General features: G+C 36.0%; 1 long non-coding RNA gene across 2 annotated transcripts in view; it reads right to left on the reverse strand.

Annotated features, from left to right (window-relative positions):
- Positions 1–20,000, reverse strand: part of LOC136840886 (uncharacterized) — a 358,486-nt gene that overhangs the window by 129,581 nt on the left and 208,905 nt on the right. The gene's annotated exons all lie outside the window — the stretch shown is intronic.

A 20,000-nucleotide genomic window follows, 5' to 3' on the forward strand; every position in this document is an offset into this window, starting at 1 on the left:
ACTGTAGTTGTTTAGACTGTGAGGTGAAAAAGAGGGAAAATGAAGTTCTACAATACCCCATTAATAGCCATTTTGAAGATTCACTTTCTTGATTTCAATGTACTGTCCGTCCACGGCGGAAAAATGCGATGCACAAGACACTATGTAAACATAAAATACTAAAAATATAGTCAGAACGAAAAGATAAATTATTGGTAAAAATAAACTTGATTGAAATAAATAAATATAATGAAATGACAATTTTATTGGAAATACAAATAAAAATTAAAAAACTGCTGTAAGTGAAAAAAATTCAATCAGAAGCCAAACAGGACAATTTGAAATTAAAATAAAATATAACAAAGTGGACAGGATATAGAATGAAGCCATGAAAACTCCTAACGCAGTACACCAGCTAATTGCTTTCTCATGAGGATGTTGTGAAATAAATAAATTAATAAATGTATGTATATATTTATATATATTTAATATATATATATATATATATATATATATATATATATATATATATATATATATATATATATATATGTATATATTTATATATATTTAATATCTATATATATATATATATATATATATATATATATATATATATGTATATATATATATATATATATATATATATATATATATATATATATATATATATTATATATATATATATATATATATATATATATATATATATATATATATATATATATATGAATAACCTATACATAACACTATAAATAAAAATACAAACGACAGACTGGGCAAACAGCCAAACATCCTATAGTATTGGAAAAGAAATGTAAAAAAATAATTCAAATATTAACAAAGAAGCAAACTGTAAAAAAATTTGTAATTCAACAAACCAAAAGATTCATATATTAACAAAGAAGGAAATTATAGAGAAATGTGTAATTCAACAAACCAAAAAAATTAACAAAGAAGTAAAAAACGAAGAAATGTGTAATTCAACAAACCAAAAAATTCATATAATAACAGAGAAATAAATTATAAAGAAATGTGTAATTCACCAAACCAAAAAAATTTATATATCAACAAAGAAGTAAATTATAAAGAAATTTGTAATTCACCAAACCAAGAAAATTTATACATTAACAAAGAAGTAAATTATAAAGAAATCTGCAATTCAACAAACCAAAATAAATCATATGTTAACAGAGAAGTAAATTACGAAGAAATTTCTAATTCAACAAACCGAAAATTCATACTTTAACAAAGAAATAAACTACAAAGAAATCTGTAATTCAACAGCACCCCCACACAAAAAAATTCATATATCAACAAAGAAGTAAATTATAAAGAAATCTGTAATTCAACAAACCCAAAAAAAAAAGAATTCATATATTAACACAGAAGTAAATTATAAAGAAACCTGTAATTCAACAAACCAAACACTAAAACGCGACATACGCGTTAAACCGAAGCACTTCCTGCATCGCAGAGCAAACAATTCCAACCCGATAAAATTGTGATAATTCCCAATGAAGCTGAAATGACGTGAAAGGGAATGAGAGCTCTCCAGCTCCAGTGGCACTCGAAACAATGTCCACGATGACTTACTCATCAGATTTTTCTTGACTTCAGATAGGAAGTATCGTCCGTCGAGAGGCTTGGTAATGTGAAGGTCTCGGGCAGAGAGAGAGAGAGAGAGACAATATATTTATATGTGTGGGTGTTTATGTGTGTGTATGTACAGTATGTATGTGTGTTTATATGGGACAGAGATGCACGGAAACCAATATTCCACTATGCCACTGTAGTCAAAAAGACTACCTTTACTAAAATATCAACGGGAATACAAACAAAGGATAACAAGCTGAACTGCAAGATACAATCTATATATGAAAGCCAGGCATAAAAAAAGGAAACCAAAAGATTTAGGAAGTGATACACTTGTAAGAAACTAAAAAATATATATATAAAAAAGTAAAAGCAAAACTAGAAAAAACAGTAAGATTAAACAAACAAGAATAAGACAGCAAGAAAAACTGTTTCACAGCTTCAATAACACAGTCCTAAAGCATGACACAGTTTCCAGAAACAAAAATAAAGAAGGAAAATATTCCTAGCGTTGAGTCAAACGTTGAAACTGTTGATCGACTGATGATATTAATGTTAACTGAAATGCAACTTCGGTTTCAGATCTTATTAATACAGAGAACTACTGAATCTGGGACTGATTTTTCCACCTCTGCCATGAGACTAGCCACATCAGCAACACAAACCACCAGAGAAGAAAAGAAAACCGCCAAGCAATCATCAGAACTCATCACACCGGTGACAAAAGCTAAAACAACAACAATAAGAATTCCACGATAAGCAGAAACGAAAGACAAAAGAAACCAAAACTTCTAAATACTTCACTGTATTCATGCCACTGGCGAGAAAAAAAAAGAAACCTTAAATGTCGAGACTCCTCTTTCCTAAAAACTGCTGAACTGTATTCCGGGGGTACGTAAGATGGAAAAGAAACAATGTAACTGAAAGGGACTCTTCTTCTCTTATCCTTTGTCTTCCCAGCATCATCTCCATGGAGACGACCTTTTGTTTCAAACTGACTCCAATAACATTCAGCCCAGGAGATTAATTGGTCGAGGGCACTTCGGGGAAGTCGCCAGATCACAGATATCCACAGACGACCGAGAGAGATCTCTGGATAGAAGCAGCTGCCGTAGCCGAATTAAAAGCAGCAGTAGAAGCAGCTGCCGTTGCCGAATTAAAAGCAGCAGTAGAAGCAGCTTCCGTAGCCGAATTAAAAGCAGAAGCAGCTGCCGTAGCCGAATTAAAAGCAGCAGTAGAAGCAGCTGCCGTAGCCAAATTAAAAGCAGCTGCCGTAGCCGAATTAAAAGCAGCGGTAGAAGCAGCTGCCGTAGCCGAATTAAAAGCAGCAGCAGAAGCAGCTGCCGTAGCCGAATTAAAAGCGGCAACAATAGAATACAATATACAATTCAGGCCGAAAGCCAAGCGCTGGGAGCTATGAGGTCATTCAGCACTGAAAGGGAAATTGAGAGCAAAAAGGTCTCAGAGGTGTAACAGGAGGAAAGCCTCGCAATTGCACTGTGAAACAACTGTTAGAAGAGGGTAGAAAGTAAGATGGAGGATTGTATATGAATGGAGGTACAGTAAAAGGAATGAAAGGGGTTGCAGCTAGGGGCAGAAGGGACGCTGCGAAGATCCTTAAGTAATGCCTACGGTGCACCGCGTGAGGTGCACTTACGGCACTACCCCTCTACGGGGATAATAGCAGTAGTAGTAGTAGTAATCACATATGCACAGCAGACAAAGCAGAAGCACGAATCGCTGAATGTAACAGCAAGAAAATAACAACGTTAATATGGTCATAATGTAAGTAATGCTTATTATGGTAATCTGGCATGTGACGGCAGACAATCATAATGCAGCCATTGAGATCTCCCCATTGCTGGCTGTCGGCCTCAGAAACAGGAGATCAGCGCCTGCCCTATGAGCCTACAGAGGCCAAGGAGGACTTTAACAGGTAACAGGAACTGCGGAATAAGTATAAACCGAATCTTAATTGTATCCATTAAACATGTAAGAGCAGTAGCAGATGCAAAACCAGTAGCAAAAACAGTCCTGGCAGAGAGAGAATAATATCTCAAACGAAATCATAAGGTTAACCGAGAAAGGAGAAGCCGAGGTATCAAGTAGTAACCCAAAAGATTACTGTCACAATAGTCACAGTAGCAAAAAGCTACAGAAGGAGAGAAAGGATTCTTTACAAGCCATTATCCAAGATACACGACTAACAAATACTGCAATCCACAAATATGTCTGTTTTTTTCTCTCTTTTTTATGTACTTACTGTTTTTAAAAAATCGTAATGCTTGCAAATGAAGTCAAATAATGCCTTCCAAGACGTTTTGTTATTTGTGAAAAGTCTCGCTTTGAGTTATAACGCATGAGTGAACCAATATGAATTTGTACATGAGTAAATCGATATGAATTTGTACATGATTAAATCAATATGAATTTGTACATAAGTAAATCAATATGAATTTGTACATTATTAAATCAATATGAATTTGTACATTATTAAATCAATATGAATTTGTACAAGAGTAAATCAATATGAATTTGTACATGGATAAATCAATATGAATTTGTACATGAGTAGATCAATGTGAGTAAATCAATATGAATCTGTACAGAGAGAGAGAGAGAGAGAGAGAGAGAGAGAGAGAGAGAGAGAGAGAGAGAGAGAGGCCTGGGAAGCCTAGACTCTTCATTCACTGATTTTTTAAAAAAGAACTTCAAGAAGTTCATGAGTTGCATACAAAGTTTGGGTTTAATCCCTCCATCAAAAGTTTTAAAAGCCCATACATCAAGGGCGAGCCCTTAAGAAGATAGACGGCTCGAGGGTGATGAAGAATAACGCCCCCCCCAAAAAAAGTAAAAAATAAAAGTTTCTGACGATAACAGGGAAGGGAATAGGAATAGCATTCAAGTTCTCCCTTCTTTTAAATGTTCGATGGCCATAAACACTGGTAGTGGAACGTTTAGATTTAAATTACGATCCAGGCTTTATTATTTAGTAGTCAGTGAATGCAATGAGTACTTGAGGATCATAGAAATAAACATTTCTTTGTGTAGCAAATCTCCAATTAATATATCGCCTTCAAGAAATACTACAGTATTATTACCTTAGATAATTACAAGTCAAATGAATGAATGCTTCAGAAAGTTATCCAAATAGCAAAAATAAATAACTATAAGAAAGTTATCTATATAAGCTATATAAGAAGATTAAATACGAAATAACTAAAAGATGCGGCTATTACCAGATGGTACCAACAGCTTGCGCTAACAGTATCTTCAGGGACTAAATCAATTCCCGCCCCTTCCTTGTGAGTCTACTCGCAAACACAGTCATTTCTGCTGACTCGCTCTACTTCAGTAAGGTGATAACGAATTAATTCTTCATCATAATTATGATGCGATGATATACATTTCGACAGATCTAAGACCGCCTATGTAATTTGTGACATCTATTTTATGCATGTTTTTTTTTCTCATAATCCCACCGGCTGCAACCCACCACACTCGACTGACAGAGCAAGTTATTCACTTCTCAGGTCAACAGAGGTTTAACACAGGCCCAAATCGTTTCGTTCCCGTCCTGGACCAAAGCAGGGAACTCTTACTAATGCACTGAACCTGGTGCCACCCATGCCTTATGGACCAAACCGACAGAGAGAGAGAGAGAGAGAGAGAGAGAGAGAGAGAGAGAGAGAGAGAGAGAGAGAGAGAGGAACTGCCTCTATAACTTGATAATTACAGAGGAGAGGAAATATGAGATGAATGGGGTCTAATTATGTAAAGATGCTAATCGGTTAACATTAACTAAGACTCGCATCGCTCGAGAGAACTTACCATAGTCTGTGGTGTTCAAATTACCGATAACTGCTTAGTTAACCCTCGACCATGGTGCTGGAATCTCGTTTCGTTTGCGTGCTCTTTAATTATCTTCACGTCTCATTTTTTCAAAGTTAGTTAGGCCACGGAACTTTTCTTCGCCGTTGCAGCCTCAGATAATTTATAAAGATGAACATGCAGCGCTGATCAATTTATGTATATTATCAAAGTTTGGAAAACATTTTGCTTTATGGTCAGATAATAATTACTGGTAGCCCAAATACCTAACTGCAGCGATGACAGGCGGGGCAGCCAATCGAGACTACAGTGTCTACCCCAAAGCCAAAACCAAAGTCCTTCAAAAGAAGGCATCGTGCTTACCCCACAAATGGGAAAAAAGCACGTTCAAAAGAGGAGGAAGAAGACAGTAGTATACATTAAGCACGATAAGGTAAAACATAAGAAACTCAATGGTTAAAAACCTTCACACAAAGAGGAACCGAAAAAAAAAGACGACACGGAGTCCCCTTAATCACTGCAAACATTGATCCAATCCAAGTATCGGAAAAAAGAGAGATAACACCAATGAACGAAGAGACTAATTACGTTTTTTCGATGGTTCCTCAATGGAATGGGGGCGGGGGGTGAGGAGAAATTACGATTTTTCATGAGATATAATCATCATCATCATATTTCGTAATGTGGCATCCAGACAGATTACGCAACGCCTAGATAATCACTTTTCCGATAGGGCTCGACGAGAAGGAAATCAGGAGTGAGGAGGACAGGCAGCGCCTAACCATGAAGGATATGACAAACCCGCCCTTGGAAATTATGAGGAAATACTTCAAAGTGAAAACCTAATTGATATCTATATGTATATAGTATACGTCTAATGAAAGGAGTCAGATAAAATTATTTATCCACATAATAAATTATAACACGACGCATTATATAGGTATTCGTCCTGTGGCCTAATTCTTCACTATACCAAAATATATCTATAATAAAATCTGAGTGCATCTTTCTTGTTTGTCCGCCCGGGTGGGGGAGGGGTAGGTCGGGGGATCGGGTGGTAGGGGCGGACAAACAGGTTTGCAGGAGGGTGATGTGCATGTCTCCCCCACCCTCCTGATCCTCGACCCACCCTCCCACCCATTTCCTGCAAACCTGTTAGTCCGTCCCGGTTGGGGGCGGGGTAGGTAGGGGTAGGGAGGGTAGGGGAGACATGACACATCCACCCTCCTGCAAACCTGTTTGTCCACCCCGGATGGGGGCAGGGTAGGAAGGGGATTGGAAGGGTAGGGGAGACATGACAGGCAGCGCCGGGTTCCAATGCAGCTTAGCACACGCCATCAAGCCATTAATATTATATTATACATTAATATACGTTTAACGTCTTGGCAACAAGCCAAATAATTCCCCTACCAATCAGTCATTTCTACTCAAAAGAGTACAATTACTTTTTCAAGTTAAACTTTAGAAAAATGGTTAACAATAATTATGTGCTACAAAAGTACATGTGATCTTGTGACTTATATTATTACTTTTTCATTATTACTTTCAACATTAGGCATTTTCGTTTAACAGAGGTAGTAAAAAAAAAAAAAAAAAAAAAGTAAAAAGTGAGCCGAAGTTTCTCCAGCGCAATCGAATTTTCTGTACAACTGCTACAGCGTATAATCAAGGCCACCGGAAATAAATCTATCTTTCGGTGGTCGTGGCATAATGCTGTATGAGCCGCCGTCCATGAAACTTTAACCACTGCCCGGTGGTGGCCTATCCTATATCGTTGCCAGAAGCATGAGTATGGCTAACTTTAACCTTAAATCAAATAAAAAATACTGAGGGTAGAGGGCTACAATTTGGTATGCTTGATTGGAAGGTGGATGATCAACACACCGATTTGCAGCCCTCTAGCCTCAGTAGTTTTTAAGATCTTAGGGCGGACAGAAAAAGTGCGGATAGATTAAAGTGCGGACAGAATAAAGTCAGGAGAGAATAAAGTGCGGACGGAAAGACAAAGCCGGCACAACAGTTTTCCTTTACAGAAAAACTTAAAAATGCAGACAACGGTCACTACCACAATCATAATTCCACTACTGAATCAAGGACGAACCTCGTGTGCAGTTAAACTTCCACATCATCATCATCATCCGCATTTTACGCCTCCACAGAATGCTCACGAACACACCCGTCGAAACCTTTTGCACACCCGCTGCTACTCAACCCTATCTGGGCCACACTTATCATAATAATTCAGATAACAGGACACCCATTTATATCTGAAAGATATTTAGGAAGTTTTTCTCTCCTATGTTATTCATCGGTTCTTTTACGATCTCATTTTGAGGGAGGTCATGGTTTTTGGATGTCCTCCCAAAAACCACCACCACGTCAATCTTCCTTTGAAGTTTTTTTACTCATTACCAAAACAATCCAACCTTTTTTTTACATATTTTTCATTCATTATTCATACTTATGGTCATTTATTTCATGACTAGTAACGTGCTGTTTTAATCACAATATCTGTGTGCATGATTAAATGAGCACGTTTGCTGTAGGTCATGAAATAAATTTGACCATAAGTGAAATGTGTAGTTGGAGAATGTATGTATGTATGTATGTATGTATGTATGTATGTATGTATGTATGTGTGTATATGTATATGTATATGTATATATATATATATATATATATATATATATATATATATATGTATATGTATATATATATATATATATATATATATATATATATACACACACACACTTGAATAAATTTTTCAATGATATTCATCTTCATGGTGGCTAGTGAGTCCAAACGTTAACTCTCTCTCTCTCTCTCTCTCTCTCTCTCTCTCTGACTGATACCTCCCTTCGACCCAAATTCCAACGCTGCAACATGGATTTCGAGTAGCACTCAGGTCGATGTAGGTCAAACGAGGGACGCGGTTGCCAAATCCATAACCTCCCGGCCATATTGATCCTCACGAGGAAGGGGAAGGGGTGGGGGTGTCACAGGCCCACTTCGTTTAAGATGAAAGCATTGCATTGTCATTCAGTTGCATGAATATATATTTTTCTAATGGCAAGTGGATGCTATTCCATGAATGTTGAGTGAGGAAACCATACGCGGATGGAACGAGAAATTTAAAGAGGAATGATCGAGAGGTCTTCGAAGAGACTCAGTCACCTTACGGAAACGTAGGATTTTAATTTTTCAAAAGAGTTTTTGAAACTGTGAAGATGGATAAGCTGCAGATCAGGTTCAAGTTAGAGATACACAAAAAAGGGCATAAAGAAATGACAATTGGACTGATTAAAGGTTCAAAGGGACCTTCTCGCATAATTATAAGCCATGGATTCTAATCCGATCTCCAAAAAATAATACTTCATCTTTTGAAACGACGTGGCTGCCTTTTGGGATATACACTGGATAAGAGTTACAAACGGAGAAAGATAAGGCTAAATTGAAAGGCAACTGACCTCCAAGAGTAAGCTTTAGAAGGCTTTCTATGCAGCTGATAATCTGTTAAAAACAAACCGCTGTTTATTAAGACCTTGTAGAAAATTTTATAACCAAAGCGGTGGGGTGATTAAATAAATAGGTCACAAGGGAGTCATATGAAACAAAGTTGGATATGGAGAAGCTGGTGTGGTGGGAACCGACGCCACCTGTAATTTCAGCTTAATTGTTAAGCGAACGTAAATTTAAAGTAGGAGCGTGAATATTAAACAGGTAAGCAAACACCTGAAACTTGACTTCAGAGATACGACTTTGAAAACGATACTTAAAAGGCGAAGGATCTGGAAGAAGGATATTGATCTACGGTAGGTATCTTATGGCCTCGCTTATTTCCTCCCAAGGACGAGGCAAGGGCAGCCGTAATGCTTGTTAAAGCTACAATTTTCTCGACAAAGGAAGTACGGTAGAATATGGTTTCATGCCCATATTTATAGCAATGATCTTCTTCTTCTTTTAACGTGCTTTTTTCCCATTTTTATATGGGGTAAGCACGATGCCTTTGAAGTCCGAAGCTGCTGCTCCAACCGACTTGGCCATCGAGGCTCTTATATTTATAGCAATGATCGTAACATGTAAATCTACAGAAACAACCAAAATATCCATGAAAATGAATAATTGAATACGTTAATGATATTGCCATTATATTTACTGTAGATTAAGCTAAAATATATAAAAAAAGGTTGAACTATAAATTTTTCATGTAACGATAACCGTAGCACATATCATGACGTCACTAATTGCAACTACGGAGTCACGGAGGAAAAAGATATTTTTGCCCCTGGCAAGCTTGTACTCTTCGAATGGTCCTAAGAAACCCCATATTTCTTATATCTCTACCTGGCATCTTATTCCTTTCAGCGGCTGGCTGTGAATTATCTTGCCCTAAATTCTCTTTCTAATATTCCTCCTGTCTTAAAATATCTTTTCCTGGATACTTTCTTTGTCTAAGATTATCCACACTGATCGTGGACTAGCCCTTTCTTCATACTTTCTAAGATTAGATTAATCTTGGTGTAAATCTAAATTAGCTTCAAACAGTATTGCAAATACAACGAATATTTGTATTGCCTTTCTTCAGAGGTACCAACAACGTTGTCCAGATTCTTGTGAGTTTTGTTTACTTACAAGGTTAAACAAAAATTCTACATCTTTTATCTTCACCTGACATGCTTTTAATATTTACTGTTTTACCTTCAATCACATTATCACCAAGAACACAGATCAAAAACAACATACCTTTCAAAATAATAACTTAATAAATATCAGTTGTCTCTTCTTCTCACATAACGTATTATGCAAATCAATTTACTCTTCCTCCCCTATTTTTACACCTTACAAGCGTTACCATTAGGTAACTGCTAGAAGGTCACTCACAGGGTTATGGTGCTCTTACCTTCCAAACGACTACATATTTCAGAATTAATGAAAGGCGCGGAGAAATGGTCTTGAGAGAGAGAGAGAGAGAGAGAGAGAGAGAGAGAGAGAGAGAGAGAGAGAGAGAGAGAGAGAGAGCTTGGTCTAATAAACCTTCAGCCATAAATATGTTCTTTACGTAACTCACAAATGAAAAGGGCATGATACGCGTGAATCCGGGCGCTTTAGATATAAAATATCCTCTCTCTCTCTCTCTCTCTCTCTCTCTCTCTTCTTCTTCTTCTTCTTCTTCTTCTTCTTCTTCTTCTTCATTACTTTCAAATATGAAGGGTAAATTTCTACATGACCACGCAATATAATCAACAATAATAAAAACACACACACATATATATAGACATATCAATAAACGTTATAATAACAACAGTAAACACGTTATTAGCAACACCAAGAATAATCAAGACACGAGCAAAAGCAACAATAAGGTAATGAGGTACATGTCCCCAACAGCTTATCTTACTACCAAAACAGCACCCTAATGAACACTGCTATCAACATCTATCACCACCACCATCAATCCATCCGATTCAATAAGCAATTACCTACGTCTTACTTACGTTCTTCTGATAAAGGCCACATCTGTGAACGAGTCCTTGGACGCACCTATGACTGGCTACGTCGTCATCAAAAATATTCCGTTGTAGAACAGCAATAAAGGTTTTAGTTATGAGAATTTTTTGCGTTAAAATCATAAAATCAACACTGAACCCAATCCGAACGAAATATGAATATACCATTGCAGAGTAAATAAGAAATGTTAAAATACATAGAAACACCAAACGCCAGGTAACAAAGTCATCTGGGCATCGAGAAAGAACAGAGGATTTAAAAAAGATATATATATATATATATATATATATATATATATATATATATATATATATATATATATATATATATACACACACACACACACACACACACACACATATATATATATATATATATATATATATATATATATATATATATATATATATATATATATATATAACTGTACACAAAATAGATACACTGTACATATGTGCATATATTTATGCTTATATATATATATATATATATATATATATATATATATATATATATATATATATATATATATATATATATATATATATATATATATATATATATATATAAATATATAATACACACATATTTGAACTGTTTTTGGACAAATCAGTTTCAGTAATCATACCCACATGGTAACAATATCACCAAAACTCGTATAAGAGCAGCAATCTATCTGGCATCAATGCCTATATGTCTATTCAATCCACGTTCACCAGTTTGCCACTTCCTACGAGAAAACAATATCCTAGACTCATTCCCTTTGCACACGCTAAACAGGACCTCGCGTCAGTTTATCACCGCAAGGACCTCTTCGGAATATTAAGCACAGGAGTCTTATGCTAGGTGATGTATGAAAAAAGAAGGAGGGCTCCTTTTAAGATTAATATGGCTGACATACACAAAACCAATATAACCATAAAACGGCTTCAGAAGGAACTTCGGTATCTGAACTGATTATAAATAAATCATTACGCGCTACAAGAAGTCTGTGAGTAATAACGCACTGCAATGGTGTAACAGTATTTACTCACGTGTGCTACATTCAAGATTTGACGAATGTACACAAATAAATATGTATAGTGTGTGATGTTTATGTATACAAATATTTGTTCGCTAAGCATGCATTCACAACTTGTGAGGCATGTTAAGTAAGAAAAATGTTCAACAGAGACAGTTTTACAAAAATCTGAATAATCTCTCTCTCTCTCTTCCTCTCTTTCTCTCCTCTTTCTCTCTCTTATCAGCACACTAGTAACTCCACAGATAATTGCAGACCTTCCATAATACTTTCAAACAAAACAGATGGCATACATTTCAAGTAGGAATATCTTTTACGCTGCAATAGGTGTTCACGAAAATTATCACATAAATATTACATTTTCTTTTAAATAAATCGGTAAACTTACTAACTATCAAATTACTGTACTTCATTGCTGCATTTATACTTAAACTATAAAAAGTAATCAAAATAAAGCATTTATATATATATATATATATATATATATATATATATATATATATATATATATTTATACATTATACTGTATATATATACAATGTATATTATATATGTATATATAAATATATAATATATATATATATATATATATATATATATATATATATATATATATATATAGAGAGAGAGAGAGAGAGAGAGAGAGAGAGAGAGAGAGAGAGAGAGAGAGAGAGAGAGAGAGAAAGTTAGAGTTACCTTAGTTTTAGTTTACTAGACCACTGAGCTGATTAACAGAGAGAGAGAGAGAGAGAGAGAGAGAGAGAGAGAGAGAGAGAGAGAGAGAGAGAGAGAGAGAATGCTCAACTTACAAGTCTAATTCTTGAAATCAGACAATAATAATTCATCTGACGCATGCAATAAAGAAACCGACAGCCAAACACTCGTAAGCAACACCTAAAAGACGCAAAGGGAACATGTTTGCAAAACAAAAGTAGCAGCGAGTGGACGTTCCTACTAAGAACTAGCCTTTTAAATGAAGGCCGTAAAACAAAACAACTCAAGATTAAAGTCACATAAAGGACAGGCCCCATTTAAAATGCAGTAGATGCTACGAAGAAGTGATAACTGCGGTATTTCTGACACGCGAGGCGTACACAGACATTCACACAAGACTTCCTTCAGGAAGAGGTACGCAGCTGCGGAATGCCAATGAAAGGAGATGCTGAAAGAAAAAAAATGTTGACGTAGCTGAGACGAATTGTTTGCGTAGCTTGGGTGGCGTAGGAAGAACTGAAAGGGGTGACAAATTTGAGATATTTATGAGGGTAAAAAAGGTTTGGTGTGCATACATACATTATTTATATATATATATATATATATATATATATATATATATATATATATATATATATATATATATATATATATATATATATATATATATATATATATATATATATATATATATATATATATATAATTTTCCTCATGAGAAGAAGCATAATGTTGCTATTTTTCATTAACCACTATGCACACACACAAGAGAGAGGAGAGAGAGAGAGAGAGAGAGAGAGAAAAGAGAGAGAGAGAGAGAGAGATGCAAAGTAAAATTGTACACGTTGATAAGAAGTATGACTGCTATATTTTTTCACATCATCAACAATGCAGAGAGAGAGAGAGAGAGAGAGAGAGAGAGAGAGAGAGGAGAGAGAGAAAATTGATTTCTTCCTTGCTAGAAACTGGCACTTTACGACCAAAACAACCTTGAATATCCACCCACACGGCGACCACCACCACCACCACCGCCGCCACCACCGTCCCCAAGCAGCGGGAGCAACCGACAGACGCACAACGCATCTTCAACATATCCCGACAAACAGCCGCTGCCCCATATTGATCGCTGTTTCAGATCGTTGTTTCGACGAGTTATCTAAAACAACGGGGGGATACATACCCACATACCTGTATATGCTATTAAACTTCTCAATTCCTTATTCCCTTCCTTTCATGCGTAAGTTCCTATCTTTGTTCCCTTTCTGTCATGCACAACTACCTACCTTTTATTTATACATCTAAATCCTTTATTCATTTTCTTTCATGTATACATTCCTATTTATTTGTTATTATACATCTATATGTCTTATTCCCTTTCTTTCGTACATACGCACGTTATACATCAAAATTTCTTATTCTCTTTCTTTCATGCATTCATTCCTATCTTTTTGTTTTATATATATACACTGTATGTATGTATATATATATATATGAATTCCTTATTCCCTTTCTTTCATACATACATACCTATCCTTCTCTTACATGTGTATACCAATTATTCCCTTTCTTTCATTTTGAAGAACGCAGAATAAAAAAGCAATATTACGCAACGTTTTTATATTCAATACACCATCATTATTCGGCTAGATTAATCAGTCTGTATTCCTCTTCCTTTATACAAGAGACTGAAAGAAACGGGTCAAACTAGGTCACTGGCAGAAAAGAAGTGTTGGGGGACGTCAAAATTAATTCCCAACCACCAAATCAAAATAGTTCAGGGAAGGCAGACAATGGCAGAGTCACATAAAATAAAAATATATTATTTTCTGATCCAAGGCCAAGGGCTCATACGAGAATTTATTAATTTCTCCCTTGACAAATTATCAAAATAGTCAGGGTCTATGCATAAGGTGGGAGACAGCTGAAAGTCAGTGATTTCTCATACAGCAGAGTGGATAAAAATGAGTTATTAAATATGGAAATTGAGGAAGTCAATTTCATTACCACCATGAAAGAGAGAGAGAGAGAGAGAGAGAGAGAGAGAGAGATGAAATTTACGAAAATACAATATATACCATCAAGAAATAATGTGGGTAAACAGCTTTCCTATTAGATACTGACAACCTTGTCTTATACACGAAGGAAGTCAACGGAACTTGGCAAGCCCAGGGACACAAAAAGGACCAGAGACAAATGGCTATTCCCATTAAGTGAAGACAGACTTGTCATTTGAGTAAAGCTTCGCAGCAAATCTTTTGGAAACAGGAAGACACGATAAGAGCTTCGGGTTTAGAGAGAAACGGGAACAAAACAATTCGGCCTGGAATTTACCATTTCCACGCATTGTTGCAAAGGAAAAATAACATCTTTTCAGACCAATGTACATCATTCTGTAACCACGTACACAAATACAGACATACATAATGAATACGCACACACACACAAATATATATACGAGATTAATGCTCCTCCCACTCTCTCTTCTTGCCACCTGTCAGGTGTGAATATTTGTTTTCCAACAATGTGTATGTTCATTTGTACTGTCCCTCTAGCACATATTAATTCCCACTGGATGTATTAAGGCCTCTGAAAATGTCTTAGATCTGAAGACGAAACAGGACAGAATTAATATATATGCGTGTGTGTGTATATGCGTGTGTGTGTATATATAAATATATATATATATATATATATATATATATATATATTATACATAAATAAAATATATATACATATACATACATATATAAATAAACATATATACACACACACACACACACACACACACATATATATATATATATATATATATATAAAATATCTCTTTACTTACACTGTACACACACACACATAAGCACTAACGAAAAGAGAGAGAGAGAGAGAAAGAAGCGGCCCCTGACTGCTCCCCTCCTCTATCTCGGACAACCCGCTACAAATAAAGTTTTCAAAAATGTTTCTGTCCTTCCTCTGTGAAGTCGCCAAGTGTGAAATTTTCGCCGCGTTTTTATAACTAGGGAAAGTGAAAGGACGCTTCGCTGGCTTTCCGCAATCAACGCTTCCCACTGCAAATTTCCCGCGTCCGAATGGGTGCACAAAAGCACTTTTTTTTTGCACTTGCACAGTCCGCGTTCGTTTTTCATGCTCACATTAACCTGGTGTGCTTTAGGTTGTCGTCATTTAGGACAGGAAGTCATCTGTGTCCGGATGGCTGCAATGACTAATGGACAGCATATTCAGTGTTCGTTTTTAATATTTGCAAGTTGGGTGACTTGTAATTAGACCTGACATGTAATTGGAAATACCAGTGTCCGAATGGATGCACAACTTACTTGAATTTTCTCTTCTTGAGTTAGTTTTTTTCTCATTTTCGTTTCTCAAGTTAATTATAAGTTTTTGCTGTTACTATTAAAAATTTTCCTGCGTTCGAATTCACGCACTAACTTCAATTAAATTCTATTTTCCACTTTCATTTCGACGTTAATAAGATTGTTTACGACTGAAAACTCCCATGAACAAATGGACACTTTGCTAAATCAGTTTTGCGTAACCTTTATTCCTTATTCACCTTCTCTAATAATTACTTGTTGCTTTATCTTACATAACGTATAAAAGACCAAAAAACCTCGACTGTAGTTTCGTAAATTTAAAAACTTCTGAATTCCGACCTATGCTCCCTCTAAAACAAAGAACTCCGCCAAATGCTCCCTCTCAAACGAAGAACTCCGACGGACACTCTCTCTATAATAAGGAATTCAGATAAATACTCCCTCTACAACAAAGAATTCCGACAAATGCTCACTCTAAAACAACGAATTCCGACAAATGCTCACTCTTAAATTAAGAATGCCTATAAAGTCTCCCTCTGTAACAAAGAATTCCAACAAATGCTTTCTCTTAAACGAAGAATTCCGATAAACGCTACCTCTATAATATAGAATTTCAACAAATGCTCCCTCCATAACATAGCATTCCAACAAATGCTCCCTCTATAACACTGCATTCCAACAAACTCTCTCTTTGTAACAGCATTCCAACAAATGCTCCCTCTATAACATTGCATTCCAACAGACGCTCCCTCTATAACATTGCATTCCAACAAATGCTCCCTCTATAACATTGCATTCCAACAAATGCTCCCTCTATAACATTGCATTCCAACAAACGCTCACTCTATAACATTGCATTCCACTCAAATGCTCCCTCTATAACACTGCATTCCAACAAATGCTCCCTCTAAAAAAAGGAATTCCGACAAATGCTCCCACTAAGACAAAGAAATCCGACAAATGCTCCCTCTTAAACAAAGGATTTAGACAAATGCTCCGTCTAAAACAAAGAATTCCGACAAATGCTTCCAATAATACAAAGAATTCCGACAAATGCTTCCAATAAAACAAAGAATTCCGACAAATGCTTCCAATAATACAAAGAATTCCGACAAATGCTTCCAATAAAACAAAGAATTCCGACAAATGCTTCCAATGAAACAAAGAATTCCGACAAATGCTTTCAATAAAACAAAGAATTCCGACAAATGCTACCTCTCAAACAAAGATTTCGACACATAATCCCTCTACAACAAAGAATTATGACAAATGTTTCCTCTTAAACAAAGATGTCCGACAAATGCTCCTTCAAAACAAAGACCTCCTACAAATGATTCTTCTAAATCAAGTAAGTTCCTACCTACATGTTCCCTAAATTAGCAAATCAGTCTCATCAATGAGACACTGCGCGTTTCGTTTCCTAAATTAGCAATATCTCTGAATGAGTTGCGCGTTTCCACAATCAGCGCAACTTGGTTATATATTAATAGAAAGACAAGAGTGAGTGTGACGACGTCATCGAAGAAGTTAATTAGATGTGGAAGCAACAGTTTTATTTCATTTTACTGCAGTATCAACTTTTTAATCAGGTCGACCGGGAGAAAGGACTAAATGAAAAGTGAGAGAAAAGAGGAAAAGTAAGAGCGGAGAGAGTGAAAGTTTTCGAAGTAAGAAAATAGTGACATCATTAGATATAGCCGAAAAGAAAAACGAACACAGGCATCACCAAGCAACAATAATCTCTTGCAATAACTCCTTTCGCAACCTGACGTCGACAACAAAGAGAGCCGGAAGCTACGTCAATCGATAAGAGAAAATAAATCACCTGAAGTCACGCCTGACTAATTTATTGATGTCACAATCTGTCGGCGAAATACAATAAATCACAAATGACATCAATTAAAAAAAAAAAGAGCTACTTTTCCAATGTAAATCTTAAAGGTGATTTGTCACCTTTGGTCGCGTCACTTACATCTTCCTTTTCCTTTGATGCCAGATATGTTTTGCAATTTCGGAAAATCATTAATTATAAGAATTAATGACTCTCTGAATTTTTTTTTTGCTTCACTAATCATTTTCATGTGTTCCAACCTTGCAGGGAAAACCAAAAATGCAACTTTATCTTATAAAATAAGAGGAACTACATTCCCGTTTCACTCTTGTGGGTTCAAATAAACACTCAAAAGAATAAGAAATTAGTAAGATAAAAAATAATCAACAAGAAAAGCTACTGTTAGGAAAGAACCTTTCGTTGTTTACAAGGTCGACCTGGCCTTGACTTATAGTAAACACTGCTAAAAAAAATAACAAATAAATAACTGATTCGCGATCTATATTATCCAAGGTCACATTTAATTATTCTCGCATACAAAGACAACCAACTACCAGCGTCAAGGCTACAATTACCGTGACTTCTGTAACCTATATCAGTAATAGCAACTACCCTCCTCATTCTATTATTTTCTGTTCAATTTCATGCCAGGTATTATCTACTATCACAATTACCACGATCATTGACGCTGATAAGAAAAAAGCAGACCTAGAAAAGAGAAAAAAAGCAGTAAATCATACTCTCCCCCTTTTATCCGGAACTTTGCTTTTTCTCTCTCTCAATCCCAGACATACGAACCAATGTCCTTTGCTAATTAACCACAACTAAGAAGTAAAATTCATTTTACGTAGAACCCATTCACAGTCAAGTCCGCACAAGCTATATCATCTGCTGAAAAGCCTATATTTCTGTAAAGGATTTAATCACAATTTTTCGTACTGTACTAGATATGGATTCCCACAACACATTACAGTTTTCATTGCATTTCGATCAATCGGTTTCTGAGAGAGAGAGAGAGAGAGAGAGAGAGAGAGAGAGAGAGAGAGACGCACCACTGTAGTATTAGTTGATTTTTGCTTATATCCTCTGTAACCCAAAAGGGGCTGACATCACCACATGCGCATTCAAAATTAACGGCTTGAAAATGTTCACAAACGACGTCAGACTTGGATATTTCACAATGACGTCATTACTTCGTCACCTGTTGAGAATCCTGGATGGGACGAATCGATTCCAGAGGGAGGGGGTTTGGGGGGTGATGCAACTATAATTACAATCTGTATGTGCAGGATTCAGTCTTCTGAGTAACATACATAAACACATCTGAAGTTAAATGAGCATTCCCTTTCTACATGCAAACACACAGAAACACAAATCCATGCATGTAAAAACAGTAAATATTTATTTATCTCTCTCTCTCTCTCTCTCTCTCTCTCTCTATATATATATATATATATATATATATATATATATATATATATATATATATATATATAATACATAAGGGGCTTCCAAAATACACGGAGAACACCCCTTCCTTTCTACCCTCCTACAGTCATAAGCCAACTTTGCCATCCGTTTCAAACTACATATCCCCCAGAATAAATGTATACGTGCTGGATTACATACCCCTACATTTGCGTCACGTTTAACCTCGTCTCCTCTTTGTTCTGTGCTGCTTTAATCGCATGAATTCTATTTTATGTGAGCTGGCTGGTCGAGATTTCCTTTGAACTTTACCTTATGATAGATTGGTAGTCAAGTCTGCCTATGAAATCTACTGAGCGACAGTTGGTATTCAAGTGATCTTAATCTGTTTTTGAAACCTTCGTGGTCAAGTCTTTCTTTGAAGACTATTTTATGAAAGACTCGTAGTCAAATATACACCTAATAATAATAACAATCCCTCACTTCATTAATCAGGTGCTTTCCCTTCCCATCCAAAAAGTAGGTCAATCGCTCCTATAGCCACTGTCTGTCCCCTGAAAAAATAAGGAGACTGTGTACAGGCTAGTCAGGTAAAGGGAAAAAACCTGCTGAGGATTAAAACCTTCTAGAATCTCTCTCTCTCTCTCTCTCTCTCTCTCTCTCTCTCTCTCTCTCTCTCTCTCTTGTCCTAGTTCTCTCTGGCGCGTCTATCATGGAGGAGTTCCTGCAGAATGCTGATAACGTCAGCGACAACGAAGAAGAC

Source organism: Macrobrachium rosenbergii, chromosome 8, assembly GCF_040412425.1.
Source record: "Macrobrachium rosenbergii isolate ZJJX-2024 chromosome 8, ASM4041242v1, whole genome shotgun sequence".
NCBI classification, from domain to species: domain Eukaryota; kingdom Metazoa; phylum Arthropoda; class Malacostraca; order Decapoda; family Palaemonidae; genus Macrobrachium; species Macrobrachium rosenbergii.